We start from the raw sequence: 25,023 nt of genomic DNA on the forward strand, positions 1-25,023 counted from the left end.
AGCATCTCTGGGCCTTGCAAGAACGGGGAGTCTTTGCCCTGGGCTTGTCTGAATAACAAGGGAGGAAGCAAGTTTTCTCGGAGCCAGGGAGAGCTGTAGCCTGGGGGAGTGGCCTGTGGGCAGGAGAACTGCGGCCTCTGCCAGAGCCACAGGCCAGGGGGACGGAAGCAGAAATGCCCCAACCCCCCTCTCCTCCTGCCCTCCAGTCTCCTGCCAACTCCCCCAACTGGCTGAAGCCCACCAGGAGCTGACAGACTGCTTTCAGGCATGGTGGGGACCGGCCTCCCTGGGCACACCAGGGTGGGGAAGAACGAAGAGCAGCAGAGGAGGGGCACACACAGAACAACCAGCTCAGAAGCCTTCTTGATCCTTGACCAACACCCACCCCTTGACCTCTGGCATTTGGAATTGTGTTTCTGTGGCCAAAAACTGGGAGTTCTGACTGTTCAGTCTATTTCCATGACACTCTCCTGGACCACACAGTCTGATCAAGGACTGTACCTAACGGGATCCCTGGGTGGCTCAGCGTTTTAGCGCCTGCCTTTGGCCCAGGACATGATCCTGGAGTCCTGGGATCGAGTCCCACATCGGGCTCCCTGCATGGGGCCTGCTTCTCCTTCTGCCTGTGTCTCTGCCTCTCTCTCTTTCTCTCTCTGTCTCTGTCTCTCTCACACACACATGAATGAATGAAGAAAATCTTAAAAAAAAAAAAAAAAAAAAAGACTGTACCTAGCCCAGAGCCTGGTATACAGTAAGTGCTCAAGAACATGTATGGAATGACTGGTGGGTGGATAATAAAATCTAATGCAGATGCCACAGGGGAAGACTACTCTGATGGATAATGCCTGCCTGGGTTTATCACCTTCTACCGAGTACTTAGGTGAGAAAAGCATCTTTTCCTTTTTCTGCAGTCGCAGACCTAGGAGAAGGTTGGGTGAGCATCATAGAGCCTCTCTTTCCAGCAGGGCGCTGAGCTCTTTGTGGTTATTCAGTTACTATTTTACAAAAGAGAAGAAAGGGGCATAAGTGTCATGGGCTTCCATGTCAATTGGAAACCACAAGCGCCTCCTACAGAATTGTCATCCACGCTAGGACCTCAGAAGGACAGCTTCTTGGGAGTGTCGTGACACTGGCACCTCATTCCGTGATCCCACTCATCGCTAACCAGTCTAGATATGTAGACGTGAGACGGTCTCAGGCGTGGGCACCAGTCCCCTCTTAGCACAGCGGATAAACCCACCCCTTTGAACACAGGCTCAGCCTGGCTCTGCTCCTGCTAAAGCTGCAGTACTGGGTCCCTGTGTCCTGCTGGAGAAGCACTATGGGGAGCTGGAAAGCGAGAGGCAGATCAATTGGGTTTCGGGGTGAAAGCTGAACAGGTGGCCCTGATTCTTGGGGAAAGTGTACACCTCTGTCCTGAAGGGAATATTGGTTCCTCTGATGGAGTCTGGAGTCTGGAGTGTGTGTCAGCTAGGCTTGAAGAGCCTAGGCCAATCTTCCGGGCAGTTCCTCTGGCAGAGTGAGTGAGTTTGCTGTGGAAAATTCTCCACCGCTGGTCAGCCTGTGACCCAGTCTCCCACCACACCCCCACCTCTGTGCAGGGGCAGCAGTGTTGTCGGCTCCATTCCCTCTGGCCTGAGCTCCTTGCATAGGTAGGATGCTTCTGCTGCAGAGGAAGAAACATGATTTATTCCCAGCCCGTTTCAGTGGGAACCCGCCCGGCCTGCCTCTCTACCTTTTGTGCATGAAGAAAGATGGTTTGAGGTCCTCACAGATCCCAAGCTGAGCTCAGCTCAGGCTGCCGAGTGCTGGGCAGCTCCCTGTGAGGACACGGGGTCAACCCGGCAGTGCTGCTGAAGTCGCAGATCCTAGGACTGCTCGCCCCACCCTGCTCTCCTCTGGACTGGGAGCTGGCCCAGGCAGGGTGCTGTGGGGAAAACACAGGGCGACATGGATGTAGCGCCTGGATAACTTTGGAATAAATCCTTCTAGGCTCCTCCAAGTGCAAGAGACAGAAAACCCAATGCAAACTGGCCTACAAAGGAGACTTCCTGACTCCTCTAACTGAGCAGAATGAACAAAATCAGGAGAAGGTGGATCCAGGACTTAGAAAGCCTGTCAAGATCCAGTTTTCTCCATCCATGTTCAGGCTTTGCCTTCTGTGTATTGGTTAATATAACGCGAGCTCCTCCCTGAGGGTGGCTGCTGTACTAGTTTATACAAAGATACAGTCCTGGTATCAGCTTATGTAATGACAGCCCTATATGAAGGCAGCCCCTGTATTAATTTATATAATGAGAGCTCCTTTATTAGTTTATATAATGACAATCCCTGTATTATTTTATATAATGACAGTTTTTGCATTGGTTTATATATGGCAGACCCTGTATTACTTTATATATGGCAGTCTCTATACTAGTTTATATAATGACAATTTATGTATTAGTTTATACAATGACAGTCCTTCCATTAATTTATATAACGACAGTCCCTTTAGTAGTTTATGTAACGACAGTCCCTGTACTAGTTTATATAACGACAGTCCCTTTACTAGTTTACATTGAACGACTGCCCCTGTACTAGTTTATGTAACGACAGTCCCTGTACTCGTTTATATACCGACAGTCCCTTTAGTAGTTTATGTAACGACAGCCCCTGTACTAGCTTATAGGACAGTCCTGGTACTAGTTTATATAAGGACAGCCCCTGCATTAATTTACATAACAAGGCACCCCCTCCTTGGCCGCCCCATCTCCAGGCCTGGTACTCTGGTTCAGACCCACAGAGAAGGGGTTCCTTCTGGGGCCTCCCACACAGCTCCCAGGACTGTGCACCCTCTCGGCCAATCATGTGAGTTCCGGCCCTCAGAGCTCTGATTGGCCAGGCCAGGCAGCAGGTGGGAGTTGGTTCCCATCAGGGACTGTTCCCTGAGAGGGCCGGACACCTGGCACTGGCTCTTCCCACCTGTTCTCTCGGCTGTCTGAGCTCCTGTCCTGGGAAAGCAGGAGCTCTCGGAGAAGCTGAGACCCCAACCCCATATCGTCACAAGGACACAGTGTAGTTACTTGTTTCGCAGGCTGCCTGGAGCCCCTGCGCTGACTCTGGGACCCTGAGGCCCCTGGACCCCGGCTGAGACCCCACCTGGGGAGAAGCCTGTACAGAGGGACAGAGTGGGGATCAGGGCTCAGCCCCAGGGGGAACAGGGGTCTGTGACACCCCGGTTGCCGGCTCACGAGGATTCCTTGGGAGGGAGGCCATCAGGCTGCACTCCCCCGTGCACGGGGCGTGAGCCACGCGGAGCCCACTCTCTGCTGGTGGTGTTCCGCGGTGTGCACTGTCCTGGCCCACCCCGCCAGCTCAGGGAGCCGCGAGTGCAGGGCCTCGGGGGTGCCAGGCGGCAGCGGCCCAAGGCCAGGGCCCCAGAGTGATGTCCCGCAAGCCTGGGGGCCCTGCAGCGCATCCCGGGAGGGCCTCCGCGGTACTGCGCAGCACCGCTTTGAGCTGAGGGTTCACAGGGAGAAGGCTGTGCTGGCGAACGGGGGCCGGTCCGCTGCCGGGACTCCCCGGAGGCCCGGAGCCCTGCGTCTGTGGGCACTGGTCCGGCCAGGGTGAGCTTGCGACCTGCCAGTGGTGCCTGCGCTCAGATGGACGCCCAAGAATCAGGAGGACGAAGGTCTCAGGACCAGGGCCGGGCTGCCCCAGGACCTACCTGCGCGGTGAGGGTCCCGACAGGACATGCGAGGATGAGCAGAGCTGGGACAGGACTCGCTCAGAGTTGCACAGCTGGAGCCCACCGCCTGGCCCCACCTGGAACAAGGGGAGAAGGTGTCTGCAGGAGCTCTGAGAAATGTGCTGCAGGGCACAGGATGGGGCGGTAGATGGAAACACCAGCTCCTGTGACTGTGGCTCAGAAGAGGGACCATATCAGGTATTGAGAGCTGAGGAGGCTTGAGTGGGATCCTCACCTTTGGAGGAGGACAGAAGGCAGAGGAAAAGTGCGCAGCAGAATCGTGTACTGTGGAACCAGAGGAAAGTCCTGCCCTGCCCTTGGCAGGAAGTCACAGGTCGAGTGACACTCACAGCCTCTGTGGGTCAGGGACTCAGGCACACGGGCTGAAGGAGGGAGTAAGAGGACGACAACGATGACCGAGGTCGAGTTAGTGTTGCTCAAGAAAGAGGAGGAAGAAAAAAGTAAAGCCTTCCATAAGACGAGCTCATATTAACACAGGAAGGAGAAGGGATACAGGAAAACAGAGCAGCCATGGGGATAGATCTTTAAAAAACAAACTGAACGAAAATACCCTTAGGAAGAGCAAAAGAGAAACGCACTGATATGGGAACAAAAGGAGTTGCACGGCATCCTAGTTTATGCTCCTCAAGAAGAGAACAAAGAAAAAGAGAAGTAAAATCCTCAAACATATAGTTTTAGGGAGCTTTTCTTCAGAAGAGACTGAATCCATAGCCTGAAAGGATATAGTGCATTGCAGATAAAATCCACATGAGCTTACTAGCCCCAGGATATGTCCCAGTTTTCCCAGACTTCACAGAGTAAGAAACGCTCCCCCAAGTTTCAGGCAGCAGTAACAGCAGCAGACATCAAGGCACTTTTAGGGCAAAATCCAGAGTTGCTCAGACTTTCTTGAGCAAAATGAAACATTTAAAATACAGAGACAGAGCATAGGATGAACTCATGGCGGGCCCCAGGTCACGTTGAGATTTTGCGTTGCATTAAGGGATTTAGATTTTAATGTTCAGCACAGTGAGAAGGATTCAGGAGAGGCTATTGTGGTGGTCCAGGCACAATGTGGTAGTGATGGGGACTAGGGTGACAGCAAGGGAGACCAGGAGAGATGGATGAATTCAGTGCGTATTTTGGAAGTAGTTTCTTTATTATTTTTTAAAGATTTTATTTATTTATTCATGAGACAGAGAGAGAGAGAGAGAGAGAGAGGCAGAGACACAGGCAGAGGGAGAAGCAGGCTCTGTGCAGGGAGCCGGATGTGGGACTCAATCCCGGGACTCCAGGATCATGCCCTGAGCCAAAGGCAGGCGCTTAACTGCTGAGCCACCCAGGTGTCCTGGAATTAGTTTCAACTGGACTTGGTGACATGCTGTGTGGAGATTGGCAGTAGGGGCAACAGGGTAGGAGAGAGCATGGGAGTGAGCAGGATTTTGAATTGAGAAGTTTGGTTGTGGTGGCACCATTTTGCTGAGATACAAGCTGAAAGAGAAACTGTCTTGAGGGCAAAGAGTTTGGTTTTGGGCATATTAAATTTGAGATGTCAGGAGTGATAGTAAAATAATTAACAGGTAATACTGTCATAGGAACCTGCTAATAAGAAGGGGGCACTTTTCTGATCAGGACACATGTGATTCAGTATATACACCAGTGCTGGAGCATCCAACTGGAAATCGTGGTGTGATGCTGAGTAGATGCTATGTCATGATGTGGAAACTCAAGGCAGAGATCAGGACTGAGACAAATGTAAGGGTCATTGGGTGATATTCACTGCCTGAAACTGGATATTTCTGGGCTTATAGAAAGGAGGGTAAAGAGATCCTAGGACCAAGCCCTTGGGGCACATTGACACTGAGAAATCAAGAAAGGATGAGGAGCAGCAAAGAGTGAGCCAGAGGGGTAAAAAGAGAACTAGTTGTCAGTTAATATGGAAGTCAGGCAAAGGACATGCTCAGGGCAAGGTGGTCAGCTGAGCTGGGCTCTGTTCAGAGCAGTAGGATGGAGACAGTAGGAAACTGTTGGTTTGGCAATATGAGGTCCCAGGTGGCTTTGACAAGAGTAGTTTCAGTAGGACTGGGAATTAAGCACTTGGCTGAAGAGGGGCATGTTTGTCCACTGGTAGGACAAGTTCAGAGTGGAGGGAGAAGCTGATGCTCGTGCAGTAGAAGCAAGGGTTAGCAGACAAGGGCTCTTGAGAAGGCAGGAGGAGGTGAGATCCAGGGCATAAGTAAGGGTTGGATGCCACAAGGGGCAGGGACACATCAGACATTGTGCAAAAGAGAGAAGGTGGAAGGCATGGGTGCACAGGAGAGTAAACTGAAGGTTTGGTGGTGAGAAGCTGGGGCAACTACTGTTTAATGGTTTCTTTTTTTAAGATTTTATTTATTTATTCATGAGAGACACAGAGAGAGAGGCAGAGACACAGGCAAAGGGAGAAGCAGGCTCCATGCAGGGAGCCTGATGTGGGACTCAATCCCAGGACTCCAGGATCATGCCCTGAGCCGAAGGCTGATGCTCAACCGCTAAGCCACCCAGATGTCCCTGTTTAATAGTTTCAGTTTTCTCCATAAAGTCTGAGGACAGGTATCAGCTGAGACTGAAAAAGAGAAGACATGTGAGAAGCTTGAGGACCGAAGGGAAAGTGAAAACATGGTTTTTGAGAATGGAAATGAACTTTGTCAGAGAAAAGCAGTGGTGCAATGTGAGATCCAAAGACTTAAACTGACAATGAGACCAGTCAGCACTGAGATCAGTCAGCACCTGCTTTGGGGCAGGTGCAGGTTAGGTGGGAGCTGGGTTTAAGTTGAGTTCTGTCTTGCCCATGAGTGAAGTAGAGGGAGAGGGGCAGAGGAGCTAATGGTGTCTGGTGAGTGCTGAATCCAAGGGGCGCCAGGCAGTGAGGGCACTGGGAGATGTGAGGACGGTAGACCGGGTGTTCTCACCGGGATGGAGGGCACTACATCCTGTGGAGTGAATGGTCAGAGGGGGAGCCATTGCAGATGAGACGTCAGGAGTGGGAATGGGGGTGGGGGGTGGAGAGGTCATTCAAGATGACAAGGTTCACAAGTGGGGTGAAGGTCATGGGGTGGGGCAGATGTCAAGGACCGAAGACCAACAAATGGAAAGGACCATTTGCTTGTCACTTGTACTGTGTTTAAAAACAAGTGACATGCATGTACGTGCTAAATGTCGGGATAGTGGTTACCTGGGGAAGAGGTGACTGTGCGGGTGCAGGCAGAGGCCTGGGGGTGCCGCTGTGGTTCTGTGTCTCCATCTAGCGCTGCTTGCCCATTTGTTCACTTCATGAAAATTCCTCAAGCTGTTAATTTCTGATGGGTACACTTTCCTATTTGTTATAATTCAATACAGAATGAAAAACATAAACAACAGAAAGTAAAGGAATACCGAGACAGGTGTTTATAGGTTATGGTGCACATTATTACAGCAGTTCCTTTCCCCCTTTAGCTCTGTATTTGAGTTCTCTCTACACACACCTGCACACAGGTGCATACCTTTGGACCTTCTGAATTTTTTCTGAATACTTGTTTCATTTCTTACAATTAAGTCTTTAATCATTTTTTCATTAGTAGCACCAACGGGATTACTTTTTTTATAAATTTATTTTTTATTGGTGTTCAATTTGCCAACATATAGAATAACACCCAGTGCTCATCCCCCTCAGTGCCCGTCACCCAGTCACCCCCAACCCCCGCCCACCTCCCTTTCTACCACCTCTACTTCATTTCCCAGAGTTAGGAGTCTCTCATGTTCTATCTCAACAGGGGATTACATTTAAAACAGAATTATTTTTTAGCATCCCCAAATGCAATGGACTCTAATTGTTCTGTTATGCAGGGTTTATTTAATAAGTCAATCTGTAACCCAGTCAAGTCAAGTGGCGTGTCCAGCCAGGCACACGGGTTTAGAGTCATTTCCTTTCAGTCCTCTCTGTGTGACTGTCATTAAATATAAAACCTCACTTGGAGACAATGTCAACTTGGACCAGGTGGGGTCCTTTTGGCCTGGCAAGTGTTCCTCCTTTTATCCTTGTCCAGATGGGCCCAGAGTGGGGCTCCCGCTCTTCCAGTGATATCCGAGTTCAGGGCAGACAACAGGCCCCTTTGTGTGTCTCCGCAGTCCTGAGCTTCCGGCTGGAAGGGCTGTCAGTGGGCTTGCTCCGTGCCCAGCCCCATGGGCACCAATGCCAGCAGGCGGCTCTGCTGATTTACAGAAAACATCACCCCTCTTCATTGCCGTGGCGGAAGATGGTCTGACAGCCCTCCCTGTTCTTTTTTTTTTTTTAATTTTTAATTTATTTATGATAGTCACAGAGAGAGAGAGAGAGAGAGAGAGAGAGAGAGAGGCAGAGACATAGGCAGAGGGAGAAGCAGGCTCCATGCAGGGAGCCCGACGTGGGACTCGATCCCGGGTCTCCAGGATCGCGCCCTGGGCCAAAGGCAGGCGCCAAACCGCTGCGCCACCCAGGGATCCCAGCCCGCCCTGTTCTGAGCCACAGCTGAGCTCGCTTTTCTGGAACCTGCAGTCCCCGGAAGCTCGGTAACCTCCACTTCCCCTGAGAGCTGGAGGTGGTCTCTGCTCCCCAACAATGTGTCTGAGATGCAGAATCCCACCCAAATGTACGAGAATATGATTACCTTCCACTCCCTCTAACTGGATTGTGCTGGGCTCTAAAAGCTCCATTTCCTCTCTTAATTTCATCATCATTATTTCTACCTTTATCAGTTTCCTCCAAGGTAACCCAATCACTTGGGATTAAAACAGTCATTTGGAAGATTTCCAATCCGGATGAAGGTTTACATTCAAGTTCAAACTCCAGATCAAGCTTTTCTATCTCAGGGCTGTTCTCCCCTCTGCTTCTCTTGGATGTAAAAGTGGCGGGGGAGCTTGGGGTGTGGGGATGGGAAACTGGGGCTGCCAGATAGACTCCCACTTGCATTTGAATGCCAGGCAATTTATTTTTATTATAAGCATCCTCAAAATTTCACAGAACATTCTTATACTAAGAAATACATACATGATTTGCCTAAAATGCAAAGTTAACTGCACATCCTCTATTTGCAAAATCGGGCCACGCCACCTCTCCCTGACTTCTCCCCCACCTCGCTAACATTCCTCCTGTATGGTCCAGCTATGCAGGGCCATGTCAGCCAGCCCCTTTGAGCTTGGACCTCAAAGCCAGGATGGTCCGAGTCAGCATCCTCCCCCAACGCAGTGAGTCTGCGCTGCCGACCTGGTGGGACAGAGGAACAGTCGGGGGAGGCAGTGAGCAGCGGAGATGGGTCACTATGTCAGGATGTTGCTGGGCACCTCTGTGATGGCGTCTGCCTCCCCTGGGCCCGTGTCCCTTGAACTCAGCAATTTGTTTGGCTCTTTCTGCATGTCTGGGTGGCGGCTGTGAGGTTAGGGCACCTCTCCCAGGAGCTACAGGGCAGACAGGTCCCTCATGTTGACATCCCTGCATCAAGATAGGTCTTTGGGAAGACCACACATACCCACTGCCCTTTGGGTTTCTCAGGACCCCGGCAGAGAGGTCCTCTGAGCCCGTGAGGCGTGTGGGGTGTGGGGAACAAGGTGTGGAACCAAGTGATCCATGAAGAGCTGCAACAAGGCAAGACATGGGGCGTTGGGTGGAGAGATGTCACCACCAGGGCAGCCCAAGTCAGGTCCCCAAGGCGTGGCCAGAGGTCAAACCTGGCCTATTTCTCCTGACTGAGGCCAAAGCTCTGCCCCAAATGCTCCCTGACGCCATTTTACTCAAAGCTGCCACCTCTGAGGTGGATTCCAACAGTCAACGTTGGAACTCCAAAGCTGGGGATGTTCACTGGGGAGGTTGCTGAGTGGAGGTGAGTGGGGCTGAAGGAGGTGAGCTGGGTCACACAGCTGCTTTCTTTGCTCTCCGTGGGACCAAGTGTGCAGCACTGGCTTGTCCGGCCTAAGGGACTCCAGCAGATGTTTACATGCCCACGTGCCCAGCAACATCGTTCACAGTAGCTAAAAATGAGAGCAACCCCAGTGTGCCCCGATGGATGATGAATGTGGTCCATTCATTCAGTGGAACGCTATTCCGCCATACGACGGAGGGACATTCTGGCACCTGCTCAACCAGTCACAAATATGCAACAACTAGGACTCCCCTGTGTGAGGTACTTGAGCAGTTAAACACAGAGTGGGTGGTGGGTGCTGGGGCGGGGGTGGCAGTGTTCAAAGGGCATGGAGTTCCAGTCTGGCAGGATGAGAGTCCTGGTGGGGACTGTCGCACGCCAGTGTGAATACACTTAGTACCACTGGACTGGATGCTTGAGAACAGATGAGGAGGGACATTTTATGTTATTCGTACTTTACCACAATTCAAAATAATTTCAAAAAGAATCCAAAAAGTTAGTATTATTATAGATGTCTGGTGGTATCACCTTGTCCTACATACATACGTGCAGGGCTTTTGATTTTATTTCTTCTCCACTTCCACCCATTTCCCAAACATCCTACAATGAAGCACCATAATAAGGAGATAAAATGTAGGCAATGTTGTGTGAGGTCACATGGGAACGTTCTCCGTGCCTTTGTTTCAAAGGCTGTATCACATGCCTGTGAGAGCTGCCAGGGTGGCCTGGGCCACAGCCCAAAGTCTCTTCCTAGACAAAGTGGTTGGGGAGAAAAGCCAAGTGAGTGTGAAGATCCCACGGGAGCTCCACGTGCCACAGCTGGGGCATTGCCTGACTTACGCTAGCAGCCAGCAGGGACAGAGGGCGGTGAACCCCAGTGCTACCCAGCCCTGGCACACCCCATCTGCTGCAGGTACATCCTCTCTTGTCCTTTGAAGCAGTGTTGAGCTGTGCTGTCGCTTCCATTCCCTTTGAGACCACCGCGGGGACCCTGTCCCCTCCCATTCCAGTGAAAGGTCCCAGCTCCACCCTACTGACCAGGATGGCACTGCCAGAGAGGGTGGTGTGGCTTGGCTGGTGCGGTCCTCATGCACACAGGGCCTCACCTGGTCCAGGCCTAGGCGGCCCAGACCACCACCCACAGGAGTGTCCCACCACTGCCTCAGGCTGCCCAAGACGTGGACACAGCAATTCTCTGTTACAAGATTCATGGGTCATTGCGGCACCGGTGGGAGCAGCCTGACCCACGAAGCCTCTGGAAATGCAATTCTCAAAGCTGATCACACGCTTAAGCCTCACCTAAATTAAATGAATTATTTAAAACCTTGTCCTTGAGCTACTCTCCATCAACTGAGGAGTGGGGTGGGGGAATCTTCTTAAGGGATCCCAGGCTATAGCATCCCTTCCCACTCCACAACCCAGACACCTTCCTGCACGGCATTTTGAAAATGCACACCTGGTCACACACCCTACACACATGCACACATGTGCACACACAACACACAATTCTCTGCCATATGATTAGTATCCAAACTGTGACAATTCCAATGCCAAAAGGGGCTACTCTTTCTATTTATGCCATGTCCACAGATGGCCACCAGGATTGTTCTGGGAGAGTGTCCTTCCACCAAGAGGGCCCTTCATACTCCAGCTCCTGCCTTCTCAAGACATCTTTTCACCTCCCCTCCCTCTTGAATTCCAGCCGTGCTGGCCTCCTTCTGCTGCCTCCAGGCCTTTGCACGTGCTCTTCCTGTGACCTTCCACCATCTCCTGTCCTGGCTCATTTCTACTCATCGATTAGGTCTCAGCTGAAACGTCACAGCCTGAGAAGTGCATTCACTGCCCCCTTCCATGTCCACCCTTCATTTTCTGCTACCTTGACAGGCTGATCTTTTTTCCTTTCTGGCACATATCACAGTTTGCAATGACACACTTATTTAATGTGATTATTTGCTCAGTGTAGAACTCCCGTGGACTGTGAGCTCTGTGGGAGCTTCTTACCTGGTGTCCAGAAGAACGCTGCCCCTGGATATTTATTGAATGTTTGAATGAGTTGATTACTTTATTTTAATGGGGGCAGAAGCCAAGGTCTAGATGGAAGAGATCAAGCTTCTCCAATCTCATCAGGTCACACATCCTAAGGATCAACAAGTCTCTCTCTTTTGACTCAAAGATCCTCATGGGTCTTTCCCCCTAAGCTCTCATGGACTGAGCAATAATATAGGCTCCTTCCCTGGAGAGCAGTGAATCCACATTGGCTTGGACAGAGGAGCCCCATGCATGGCCCTCTTCCCTCTATCTGGTGTGTGTCTGTAGGATGCAGGTAGGAAACGTGATCCCCACATGCACAGAACAGGCTAGGTGACAGCAGACCCTCATGATGGCCAGTTCTGGTGATGGGACCTGGGGCTCAGGCCCAGCCCCACATTCTGGGTGCTGGTGAGAAGCATTCCCAAATCCCTGGAGGGCTGGCTATAGTGATGGCATGGGCCTAATTCAGCATCCACAATCCCCGATGGCTCTAAAACCACAGGATAGCCCATCCAATAAACTCAGAATAGCAGGGGGCTAATGAACCTGTGAATGAGAGTTTATCTTGGCCGTGTTGAGAAAGACCATTAGTGGGAACACGGAGAGTGGAAAACCAGTGTCGCCTGCCCTGCTAGATTCCCTGGAGCCCACCTGGTCTCCAGTCTCTCAGGAGGCCCCAGGTGGCCCCAAGGGACCAGCCAGATTCTCGGTTGGCTGCAGCAGCAATGACCCACTTTGGACAAGAAGCAATTTCTCTTTCCATCAACCACATGGAAACTGTCAGTTTGAAAGAGTGAGCGTTCCCTCCTGCCATTTGCTGTGTTTTAGCTAATTCTTTCTTTTTTTTTTTTTTTGGCAACTGTACTAGTTCAGGCCCATTTCATCAGCAAGTGACAGAATTCCAACTCAAACTGGCTGAAGTGAAAACTAAAGCCTGTGAATGTGAGAGGAGTTTATTGTAGACCTCGGGAGTGTGTGGGCTTTCTATTCTCTCTCTCATCTCTGCTCTCCTCCTCTGAGTGGGGATTTCCTTGCAGGAGTGAGGGAAGGAGATGTTCACTTGCAGCCTTGCCCATGATAATAAAGCCCACCCAGCCTCTGCCAGCTGGTGCTGCCTGCAGAGGTGTGGACTGACGCAGGCTCCCAGGAGCCTGGGACAATTCCTTGCAGGCAAAGCTCCCTCTTTATAAATTCTGCACAAAGTCTCCTGCTGGCCTGGGAGGGGAACACCATGGCTTTTCTGGTGCCATTGAGACCTGCATGGAGAGAATTATGTAAAAGCATGAATTGGACCTAATTTCCCAGCTCCAGGCTTTTGGGAACCTACTCAAATGAACATTTTCCTTGAATTGCAAAATAGTGTGCTAGGATGGGTCAGGGAGCTAGCTACTGGGAATGGGTTGTTAAAAGTGATCTTTCAAGACATGATAATGTCAGACAAGGATCTTGCTCACTGAAAAAAGTTTGTTTATAAACTTATAAACAATATCCATCCCCCAGAACACCCTAAATACTCCCTACTTCCCTCCATGGTCCAGACTTGGCATCCTAGATGGCTTAATATGGAATGAGTGACGTATGTCCCTGCAATGGCTCCAGTGTTTCTCTCTTTTTTAAAAAAAAAGATTTTATTTACTTATTCATGAGAGACACAGAGAGACGCAGAGACATAGACAGAAGGAGAAGCAGGCTCCCTGTGGAGGAAGGGAGGGCTGATGCAAGACTTGATCCCAGGACCCCAGAATCATGACCTGAGCTAAAGGCAGATGCTCAACCACTGAGCCAACTAGGCATCTTGCTCCAGCAGTTTCTCATCCACTTAGGAAAGCACCATGCTGGGGCAGCCTGGGTGACTCAGTGGTTTAGCGCCACCTTCAGCCCAGGGCGTGATCCTGGAGACCCGAGATCGAGTCCCATGTCAGGCTCCCTGCATGGAGCCTGCTTCTCCCTCTGCCTGTGTATGCGTGTGTGTCTCTCTCTCGTTGTGTGTCTCTCATGAATGAAAAAATAAAATATTTTTTAAAAAAGAAAGCACCATGCTGTGTCCCACAACCTGGATGGCGTAGCCCCTGCCTGCCTCTTTAATTCAGTGTCCATCATCCCCTTGTTTATTCTGCTGCAGCCCCTCTGACTTTCTTGCTGTTCCTTGAACATGGCATGTTTACTTCTACCTTAGGGCCTTTGTACCTGCTTTTCTGCTTTCCTGAACACTGTTCCCACAAACCCTGTCCTTCCAGTCTCAACTCATGTGACCTCCTCAGAGATGCCTTCCCTGACCTCTTGTCTAATGCAATCTCCCCACACCAAGTCACATTCACATTACCCTATTTCATTTGTTTCACATATTTGTCACTTAGATTACTTGCCTGTTTGTTTAGAGTGTAGCTTCTAAGTCCATTGATTCCAGAACCAGATGCCTTCTCTGAGTGTCAGCATCACCACTTCCTGTGTGACCTTGGGAAAGTGACTTGGCCTCACTGTGTCTTGTTTTCAGTTATCAGTTGAGGTAATGGAGCACCTGCCTCAGGTGCTATGGCATCACTTGGGTGATTTAATGCATGTGAGGTGTTTAGTACAGTGTCTGGTGCATATAAGTGATATGTAGGTATTTGTTTGTATGGCTGCTCCTCTGTTGCTTCTGCTGCTGCTGTTCCTATGACCACCATCACCATCACCATCATCACAATCACCATCATCACCACCATTATCACCATCACCATCATCATCATCATCATCATCATCACTATCATCATCACCATCACCATCATAATCACTATAATCATCACCGCCATCATTATTTCATCACAAGAATATAAACCCAGGGAGAGCACTCTTGCCAGCATCTAGGATGTGCCTGGTGTGTGATAGGCATGGAAATATTTATGGAATGAATGTGGAGTTATTGAATGAATACATGTGCAAATACTCCAGTTGCAGTGGGATTCTGCTGCAATGCTGACATAAATGGAATAAACTAATTGCTGGAGTCTGAATGTTTTAGGATTAAAAATAAAAACTACCCTTCTGCCCACTCTGGATGCTCTTCCAGCCTTTCCTGCACTCCTGGCACCTCTGAATCACATGGAGCTCCATGTTGCCTCATTGATTAAGTGTCTAGGCCCATTAAATGATGGATTTTACATCAATACCATCCTGCCCTGGGAACAGGCCTGGGCAGGAGAACTCTCTAAATAAAGACATCTGATGATGGGTGTGTGACCCTGGGCAAAGGGAAGCGAGGGAGGGAGCTTCCTTTTCATTAGCTGAGGCCAGGAGAGGCCCCATGGGAGGTGTGGGTTTGGAGCCTGCACTACACTCTGAGCAAAGAAGCCTGTCTCACAGAACTGCCCGCAGCCTCTGCCAGGAAGCAGGTTTTTGAGTGGATTTGGGGTGAGTAGTCCCAGGCCACTCATCAGAGCTACAAAGGAGGATGAGGCTAAGGCCCTGACTTTCAGCATCTGCCTCGAGGCTCTTTTGGGGATGCCCTCCCACTCTGCCCAACAAAGGGAGGAAATCAGATGATTTGCTTATCTGGGTTCTGTAACATTAGTGATAGTCCACTAATCTAGAAAAAAGAAAATAAGAGAAATATATCTCATGTTGCGATCAAAATCCATCATTTATGAAATGCTCCTTTTTACCCATACTTACTTATGAAGTTGCTAATACTCTTGCACATCTTATGTACCGAAAATCAAAGTGGATCTTTCCTTGGGTGGACCTTCTGTATACTGGAAATCAAACGTGCACTCAAGAATCTCCTATGTCCCCAGGGAGATGGTCTCCTCTGGCACAAACTCCCCTTCACTATGCACACATCTTCAACCCATATGTCCTGTTTCTATTTGCCCATAAAATTCCAGAGTCGGGACTCAGTCTTAGCCCCATTTTCCATGAAAGAAAGGAGGGGAGGATGGAAGAGGTGCTTGCCCAAGATCCCCCGTGATCTCCCTGCAGCAATGGGACTCCCTCTCCTATGTGCTGCTGGTCGACCTTGCTAATCATCAGAAATGACCCCACTTACGCTCTAATGAATTAACCCATATGATACTTCTTTCTCCACCCCACCAACTTTGACTTTATGACTTTTCAGGGAAGAGTTGGCACTGTGGAATAGTTGAGTCACACACGAACGGGGCTGTGCAATGAAGACGCTGCAAGGAATTCCTCACATTCTCTGAGTGTGTGGCACTCACATTTGCTGAGTGTCAGCAACCCCAAAGAGTCAACGTGGTGAGTCTGAAACTGTTACCTGCATGGACCAGTGGTCAAGGTAAACACAGAGCAGTGGGGCCTCAATGATCACGAGTACATGGACCTAGCATCAGGCTCCATGCCCTGCACCTACCTTCACATGTTTGCTCTGCACAAGCCCCCAGCTTGAGGATAAAGCTTCGGAGGGAGACCACCTGACCAAGTGAGCTGGTCATTCTGCACATGCTGGCAACACAGACTCACTGCTCTGGTAATCTGACCCCAGGGCTCTGCATCCATAACTGCCATTGATGGCTACCTCCACTGGGTTCAGCTGATAGGCAGTGTTGCATCCCTCTAGGACCACTGTCCTCCCTGGGCTCCCCCTCTCCTCCCTGGACCCTGGGCTTCCTGCCCTTACTCAGTCCCTGTGTCCGCATTCCTGACAGGTTCCCTGTACCCTGCCAGAGCCCTGAAAACAACGTCTTTATTAAACGGTGCATGTGAAGCACTGTGCTTATTCTTTGCCCTCAGATCCCAACCAGAGCCCCAAAGAAAGTGTGAACCATCAGAGATGAGGCCCCTCACCCTGGAGGAGCCAGGGCTCAAAGTGGGGCTCACAGCCTCTGAATATGAGGCCTTGGCTCACACCAGCCCCATTTCCCATTCCCAAGGTCTCCTCTCTCTCCCCACCTGTCCCCTCCTCCTGTTAGAAGTGGACTCGGGGTGTCTGAACCTGTAAGCGGACTTCCAGAGGTCAGCACTTGCAATAAAATACAGCACAACTCCTGAAGGGATGAGCCAACATGAAGAAGCATCTGCGGAGACAGAACATACTCTACTCCTGCAGTCCCAAAGCTTAGAGCATGTAACTCCCAGGGACAGTGGAAAGTATTAACCTGGAGGGCTCCCACGGCCTTTCTTACAGAGCATTCAGAGCAAAGATTCAGGGAACAGAGATCTGCAGTTAGAGGCTCCCGCTGCTCTGACAAGCTACTTCTGATGCAGGTGGTCTGCAAACCACAGGAGGGGAAACAGGTCCCTGGTTCATGCCCGAACGCCAGCCTGCTCTACCCACCTCGGGCAGGGCAGGGGTCTTCAGGGCCATTAGGGCAGAGCCTTCCATCACCCGCAGTGGTAGGAGAGTGGCGTCCTTGGGTAATAGTCATATATAATGGTAAACATCCTGCGAATTTATAAGTGCAAGGACAGCTATCATCACAGGAACTGTCCTCACGCTGTCATATTAGCTCGGAGCGTTAAACAGCCTTGTAAAAGTCATAGCTATTTTTAGGAAGGACGGCGTCCTTGCACAGAGGCAAGGATGCTTCAGTGTCAAAGCAAAACATAATCTACTGGTGAAAGCAGCCTGTGCCTCCCCTCTGTCACTAAATTACTGGGCCCGACAGCATGGCTGAGCTTTGAATTATTAAATACAAGAATGTTGGCCCCATTTAAGTGCAGTTCCTGTAAGCTCAGTATTGGAAAGAAAGGTCACAGAGGAAACTCTCGGTAGAAAGATGAAAGGAAACGTAGATAGAGACCCAAATGTCCTGGCACTGCCGGAGGAGGAGGCGGAGGAGAAGGGACACAATGGTCCCTCGTGCCCTCGAAGGACAAGTCAGAGTGGAGCAGATGACTCTCAGCCCCGGGACATGGGGGTGGAGCTTCTCCCAGGTACAACCTAGGTTCTCACAAGGAGATTTGCAGATGAGGGGCAGCAAGTGAATACAGACATCTCTGTGCACCAGCCACAGAGCCTGGGAGACACATGCTCAACATCACTATCTACGCTGACCAGGGGTATCTCCTTCATGTTTAAATGTGTCTACACTAACCTGGTGGTCTCCCCACCTCCCTCCCTGTGTCTACACTAATCTGATGGTCTCTGCCTTCTCCTCGCTGTGTCTACACTGACTCAGTGGTCTCCCCCTATCCCCTACTCTGTCTACACTGATCTGCTCTGTCTACACTCACTCGGTAGTCTCCCATCTCCCCAGCTGTGTCTATACTGACCTGGTGGTCCCCAGCCCCCCACTGTGCCTGCACTGGTCTCCCAAGCACCTTGGGCCTGCACTGGCCCCAACTCCATCAGGGATTGCTATGAACCACCTGGAGCAGGTGCTCTGGGCCCCTCCCTGCCCACAGGCCCGTGGTTCTCAGCCAGGAGCACCGGCTCCAGTCTAGAGACTCAGTTCAGGACTCCTTCCCCGCCTGTGAATCCGTTGCAGACAAACTGTCCTTCGTCAGCAGGTGGATGAACTCCCACCTTAGCCCTGGGCCAGGTGCCAACCCTCCCACCCTCAGCTGCACTGTCCGCATGAGTGTTCTTGAGCTTTCCTGGTTGCTCTCTGCTTCATCTGCCTTTCAGGAGGGCCTCAGCCAGGACTCAGACGGGGAGTGGGGGAGTATTTCCTGCCCCACATGAGCCCTAGGCCAGGTGCCGGCCCTCCCACCCTCAGCTGCGCTGTCTGCTGTCCACTATCCTGTGAGCACAAGGCCGCCTGGGCCCGAGACACTGAGCCCAGGCAGCAAGGCCTGAAGGGAGGAGCACTCCTCCCAGGCCCTGAGGATGGGTCTTCGGCCCCACCGGTAACTGCGGTGCCCAGGCCCCTGAACCCCAACACCAAGTGAAACAGATGGGGAGTGAGTTGCGGTCAGTGGTCACTGTGAGAGGCCTGCAGAGTCCCAGATGCTCTTACCTGCACCTCAGGAGCAGCCAGGAGGGTTCAGGCCCCTTCCCACAATCCAGGCCTCTGAGAACCCCCGGATGAGTTTCCCCCAGGTGAGATCCCCCAGGGGAGGCTCTCAGAAGCAGAGGCTCCCCCCATACCCCGAGTCCCCAGGTGAGGCCCCAGGAGAGCTGCCCTCGGGGGTCTGAGCCCACAGACTTGATGGGGAGCAGGCCTGGGGCCCGAGGTCTCCTGGGAGGGAGGATGATGTGTCCCCTGCTGTCACACTCAGACTATGTCTCTGCCTGCAGGAACGGGGCTGAGTGGGACGGCAGAGACTGGGGTTTGTACCAGCCGTGGCTCAACACCCAGAGGACACCTGGTCCCCAAGCCCCTGCCCTCTGCTCCTGGGGCACTCAGGGCTGGCCAAGGGGCAGGAAGTGTGTCCCTGGGCTTCATGCACAACTGCCTGAGACCCCAGGTGACTGGCTTGGCAATAACTGCCCCCGAGTGTGAGTCGGGGCCACGTGACACCCACGGCTCAGCCCGAGGACGCACGGCAGGTGTGTGTGCTCTGCTCTGTGACCTGAACTGCAGGTGTGAGCAGCAGACGGAGGAGGGTGAACGTCAGGAGGGCTCATCGAGCTCCTTGGTAGGGAGGGGCTCCGAGGTTTCAGGAGGGTAGAGCAGGTCTCCTTTCTCAGGGCCCAGCCTGAGATTGGAGTCACAGGGTGACCTGCTCCCTAGACCCACCCCGGGGGCTGCACGTCGGGGGCAGCAGAGCGCAGACCCCAGGCTGAGGGTCAGTCCTTCCCTTGCGTCATGAACCACCAGGGAGGTGGCGGCAGGTTAGAGCTCAGGAGCAGGCAGAGAGCCAGCCTGGCACCTGGCGGGATCCCTCTCAGCCCCACCCCTCCCTCTGATCTGTCCTCTGGAGCCCTGCCTGGGGCCTGGGGTGGGCAGTTTGCTCTGCCCTGAGGCTGCAGGGGCGAGGGGAGGGGCTCTGTGGGGACAGGTAGAGGGGAGCAGGAGTCCTGGGGCACCTGCCTGCTCAAGGCTGGGGGTCTCTGGGAGCAGGGGCGGCTGGGGTGGGGGCTCAGCTGGAGATACCAGACTCAGGAAAGCAGGCAGAGGGGGTGCAGAGGGAGCAGTGCTCTCTGCAGAGTTGGGCCAGCAGGGAGGTGTTTCCCACAGTCCCGTGGGAGGCTACCCCAGGGGTGGTGAGCTCCCCGTCACCAGGAGGATCCGAGCAGACATGGCTGATTGACCTGCAGACAGAGGCCTGGTCCTCGGGGAGAGGCTGGCCCCGACCAGGTCCCCATGAGGCTTCCCTGATGAGAAATGTGTGCAGTGGCACCTGGAAAGCTTTGGGCCCTCCCTGCCAAGGTGGCCTCGGGGTCTGGGATGGGGATGGAGGACCCCCTGCCTCTGCAGCTGCTCTGGGGTCTGAGAGCCCCAGGCCTAGGCCCCTGCTCCATGCAGGCAGGGCTCTGGGAGGGCAGGGGTCTCTGTCTCTGTCCTGGATCCTGCACCCCACCCCTGGGCAGGGACGGCATCCAGCTGGTTTCTGATTCCAGAGCTCAGGTCAACCGGGCCCCCCAGTCCCTGTAGCACACGTGGGGAAGGGGAGGGAGGAGGCCTAGAGAACCCTGTCCCTTGGGCAGCCCCCCCTCGGCCTCACCCCCGAGGCAGGACAGGGACCTGGGGGCAGGTATCTGGGCGGAGAAGGTGCTCAGGTGCACAGGGCGGCTGCTCAGGAAGCTGACGCTGCTCCCTGTGCTGGCAGGTAGACAGACACAGAGATGGCAGGACCCAGTCCAGGTCTCAGGAGGGGCCCCCAGACCAGCCTGCATGCCCTGCGGGGAGTCAATCCTGTTCCCCAGAGGTAGCCCATCCACCTGGAGGCCGAGGCAAGGAGGGAGCCCCAGATACCTCCAGGAAGTGATCCCAGCACCCACTCCCGGCTGCTCACGGTGACCCCAGGGCAGCTTAGAGGCTGGGATGATCTGTGAGCTCTGTTGACCAGGCCAGGAGCGCTCCAGCTTGGAAGAGGCCCCACAGGGGTGGGGAGAAGGGGTCTGGGGAGGGTTCTCAGGTGAGGGCCCCAGAACATCCTTGGGGGCCTGCCTGGGAGCCCTCGAGGGTCACCTGATCTTCATGCCTCAGGAACCGACTCTCCTGGGGGGTGGGAACTGTGTCCCACCTGCCTCCTGCCCAGTGCTACCTGTGAGAGCCCCCACCCAGTTGAGGGGCTGGGGCGCTACACTTGGGGTTTGCAGAGAAGACCTCAGGTGGCTGAGCATCTTTATTTAAATAAGTCATTAGGAAGCATAAAAATCAAGCTGGACAGATTTCTGCTTAAGGACAATGCAGTCTTTAGACTTTAGATTATTTATTCCCTTAATTTCTCCTGTAGTGCAATCATAAATCCATATTATTAGATTTTTAATGAATATTAATTTCTTTTTTTGAATATTAATTTCTAAAATGAAAGTCATGTTTCTGATTCTCTCTGAAAGGCCAAGGGAGGGAAGCAGGGTGCATTTCTCAGGCTTTGGAGGCCCCGATTCCAGAGGCAGGTCCTGGATACCCGAGCCCCTAGCAGGACCACCAGCTGTGTGTGTCTGGGGGTCTTTAGAGGAAGGAGGCCCATCCCCTGACCCTGAGAAGGAGATGGAGGCAGGAGGTCGCGGGGGATGGTGGCACAGACACCTCCACGGGTCACGTTGGTTCCACGGAGCAGGTTCACTTACGTGGAGGCTTGTACTCCGAGCCTTGGGGGCCAGCAGGGGTGCAGCGGGTCCCGAGCTGCAGGGTGAGCCGGGCCTGTGGGAGGCCAGTGTGCAGAGCAGGAGCCCAGCGGGGCTGGGGGCTCAAGAGGAGCACGATGAGCAGCCGGCTCCGTCTTCCGTCAGCTGGTGCAGAACTGCCAGGGTCCTCCTGTGACAGCGTCTCCCCCTGGCCCTGGGCCCCACCTCCCGCAGGCACCAACTCCCACAGCCTGGCTGGGCTGCTTCCCCAGGAGGGCGGAGGGCAGAGGGCGGAGGGTGGAGGGTAGAGGGCACTGGCGTATCCTGCCGTCCTGTCCGTCCCCTGATCATCAGGCACCTGGGGACGAGGTCGGGTCAGTGACCGCGTGCCTCCCTCCTGGGGCAGTGCAGCCCCTGACTGTAATGACCCTTTCACCCTGCAGATTCAGAGTCCCAACAAGGTCCACCTTGATGGGGATGGGGGTGAGGGGGTGCTGGAAGCCCTCACCTCCCTTTCCCCAGGGCCACCAGCCTCCCATCAGGACCTCAGGCTCCTTAGAGGTCCTGGGACATCTGTCTTGCAAAGCAGGGCTTCTCAAATACCGTGCCGTTGTGGGGGTCACGGCGGGGGTGGTGTGGGTGGGAGGGGAGTTTGTGGAAACAGAGACTGACTCAGGCAGGATGGAGGCAGGACCTCAGATTTCACATGTCTCCAGAGGTTCATCCACCCATCCTCTGTCCCCTGAATTCCTCATGGGGTTTGCCCCCGACCACCTCCCTGCAGAGAGTCCTGGCGCAGCCTGTGAAAGGTCGCCCTGGCCTTGGCCAGTCTGGCTCCAGGCTTGTGTCATCAGGGGGACTGTGCCCGTTCAGACACAGCCAGGGAGAGGAAGGCCGGGGGGCCCTGCACGCATGGCCCTCCTGGGGAGGGGAGAGGCTGCTGTTGAGAATTTGGTTAGTGTTTCCAGGAGGTGACTTATAGAGGCAGAGGGACCCCCCCATGACCAGGCGTCCTGTTCAGTCTCCTTCAGACTCCTGATCACATGGCAGTCACCACTGGGGGCTGGCCTGGCCTTTGACATGTTTCAGCCTTCCTCCTTGCCGTCAGATGGGAGCCTGAGTCAGAGCCTTGGCGGTGGTTGTGTTTGTGTAGCTTTTAATAACAGGGCTGTTTGGAGGCATTTCACGTATTTAAATGAAAAGTGAGTCGTTATTTAAAAATAATTAAGTTTTTAAAAATCAGTTTTGGGTCTACGGCAAAGTCGAAAGGAAGGTACGGAGGTTCCCACGTCCTCCCTCCCCGGGCACAGCCTCCCCGTCGTCAGCATCCCCGCCATCAGGACATAGTTACCACTGCACCTACAAGGACAGGTCGCCCCCCAGAGCCCACGGTTTCCCGACATCCCACGGGCGTGCTGGGACACCGGTGTGTACTAGAGGGGGTCCTTGATGATGGCCTCACAAGGAGCACTCGCGCCGCCCTGGAGACCCCGTTCATCGTCCACCCCCGGCAACAGAGACAGTCGCATCCTGTGGCTGCAGCCATGCGGTCGGGCTGCCCTCCCTGAGTGACCTGCTCGCCACGTTCCTCCGCGTCTCTTCCTTTTCCAGTTTTAATGAGTCAGAATCACGTGCGAGGTGATACACTTTGCTGGAAGGGTTCGCTTTCGCTTACATAGCCCAGTGTTCCCATTGACTGTGGGGGGGACCATGTACCATTTACTCTCTTGCAACCAACTCACAAGTTTATTATATAGTATTAACTATGATTTTGCTTCACCTCAGCTCCTTGGGCTGTCTTATAACTGGAAGGTTGCCCTTTTGACCAACTTCTCCCCGCATCCCAGCCCGGGAGCCCCTGGTAACCACCATTCTGCCTCTGAGTTCGCTGCTTCTGAGTTTTTGTTTCGTTTTGTTTTGTTTTTGGAGGGTGGATGGGGTTTAAGAGTCCACATATATGGGAGGTAATACAGTATTTGTCTTTCTCTGACTTATTTTATTTGCCGCAACGCCCTCCGTGTCCATCCGTGTGGTGGGAGTGGCATCGTTTTCTTTTTTTCTCAAGGCTGAATAACCTTCCATAGCACACATACCACATCTTGTCTCTCCATCATCCATCCGTGGACACAGGTGTCTCAGCTACTGGGAGTAATGCTTCATGAACGTGGGGGTGCAGATATCTCTTTGAGACCCTGTTTCATTTCCCCTGGAAACACGCCCAGAACTGGGATTGCTGGGCCATGTGGTAGTTCTATTGTTAATTTGTTGAGGACCCTCCATCATTTTCCACTGCGATGGTAGCAGTAGCGGTTTCAGCTCCCAGCAGGAGTACACCGGGGCCCCTCTTCACCCCATGGTCAACACACTTGCTATCCCCACCGGTTTTGACAGTGGCCATCCTAACAGGTGTGGGGGACATCTCATTGCATCCCCCTGATGATGAGCGATGTTGAGCATCTTCTCATGTGTCTGTTGGCCATCTGGGTGTGGTCTTTGGAAAAGGGTTTATTGCTTCTTCTGCCCAATTTTTAGTTGGTTTTCTTTTTTTGGCAATGAGTTGTATGAGTTCTTTAGATATATTAACCCCCCATCAGATGTATGATTTGTAAATACTTTTTCCTGTTCTGTCTTTGCATTTTGTGGATTTTCTTTTGCTGTACAGAGCTTTTTAGTTTGCTGTAATCCTGCTTTTTAATTTTCGCTTATCCAAAGCATCATCTCCAAGACCAATGTCAAAGAGCTTCTCTACTGTGTTCTCTTCTAGGAGTTCCTTGGCTTCAGGTATTATGCATCATTAAGGAAATTCAAGGTATTTGGTGAGTGGTATAAGCTGGGATCCAATTTCATGCTCCATGTGGCTGTCCAGCTCTCCCAGCACTGCTGAAGGGACCATCCTTTCCCTATTGAGCAGTCTTGGCTCCCTTTTCAAATATTGGTTGACTGTATATGTAAGGGTGTATTTCGGACTCTCTATTCTATTGGTGAATGTGTTGAATTTCATGTCAGGACCATGTTGTTTTGAGGACTACAGCTTTGTGTTATACATGAAATCGGGACGTGTGATGCTTCCAGCTCTGTTCTTTTCTCAGGATTGCTTTGGCTTTTAGGGGTCTTTTGTTGTTCCATACAAGTTTTAGGATTTTTTTTTTTCTGTTTCTGTGAACAAATAACATGAAGTTTTTTTAGGGATGGCCTTCAATCTGTAGATGGCCCTGAGTTATGTGGCCATTTTAACAATATTCTTCTGACTCATGAACACAGAATGTCTTTCCATTTGTGCCTTCAATTTCCTTCAAGGTCTTATAGTTTTCACTGCACAGATCTTTCACTTCTTTGGTTAAATTTATTCCTATGTATATTCTTGGTTTTGGTACCATTGTGAACGGGAAAGTTCTCTTTATTTCTTTTTCAGATATTTCATTGGTACTGTATAGAAACACACTGATTTCTGTGGGTTGATTTTGTGTCCTGAAACTTTAGTGAATTCATTGATTAATTCCAACAGGTTTTTTTGTTGGAGTCCTCCAGATTTTCTATGTGTCAGATCATATCACCTGTAAAGACAATTTTATTCCTCTTTTCCAATTTGGATGCCTTTTGTTTCTTTTTCTTGCCAGATTGCTCTGGTTAGGACTTTCCAGTGTTGTGTTGAATAGAAGTGGTGAGAGTGAGCATTCTTGTCTCGTTCCTGACCACAGAGGAAAAGCTCTAACCTTTCACCATTGGATATGATA

At 52.1% G+C, this 25,023-nt stretch overlaps 1 long non-coding RNA gene across 1 annotated transcript; it reads right to left on the reverse strand.

The window, feature by feature from the left end:
* Positions 1 to 707: 707 nt before the first annotated feature.
* Positions 708 to 7,085, reverse strand: LOC119866129. The gene is made up of 4 exons (XR_005379072.1): positions 6,945 to 7,085; positions 3,710 to 3,807; positions 1,736 to 1,927; positions 708 to 1,666 (listed from the first exon to the last, which is right to left on the reverse strand). It is a non-coding gene; the product is annotated as an uncharacterized LOC119866129 (long non-coding RNA).
* Between the last annotated feature and the right edge of the window lie 17,938 nt (positions 7,086 to 25,023).

Source organism: Canis lupus, chromosome 26 (genome assembly GCF_011100685.1).
Source record: "Canis lupus familiaris isolate Mischka breed German Shepherd chromosome 26, alternate assembly UU_Cfam_GSD_1.0, whole genome shotgun sequence".
NCBI lineage: Eukaryota > Metazoa > Chordata > Mammalia > Carnivora > Canidae > Canis > Canis lupus.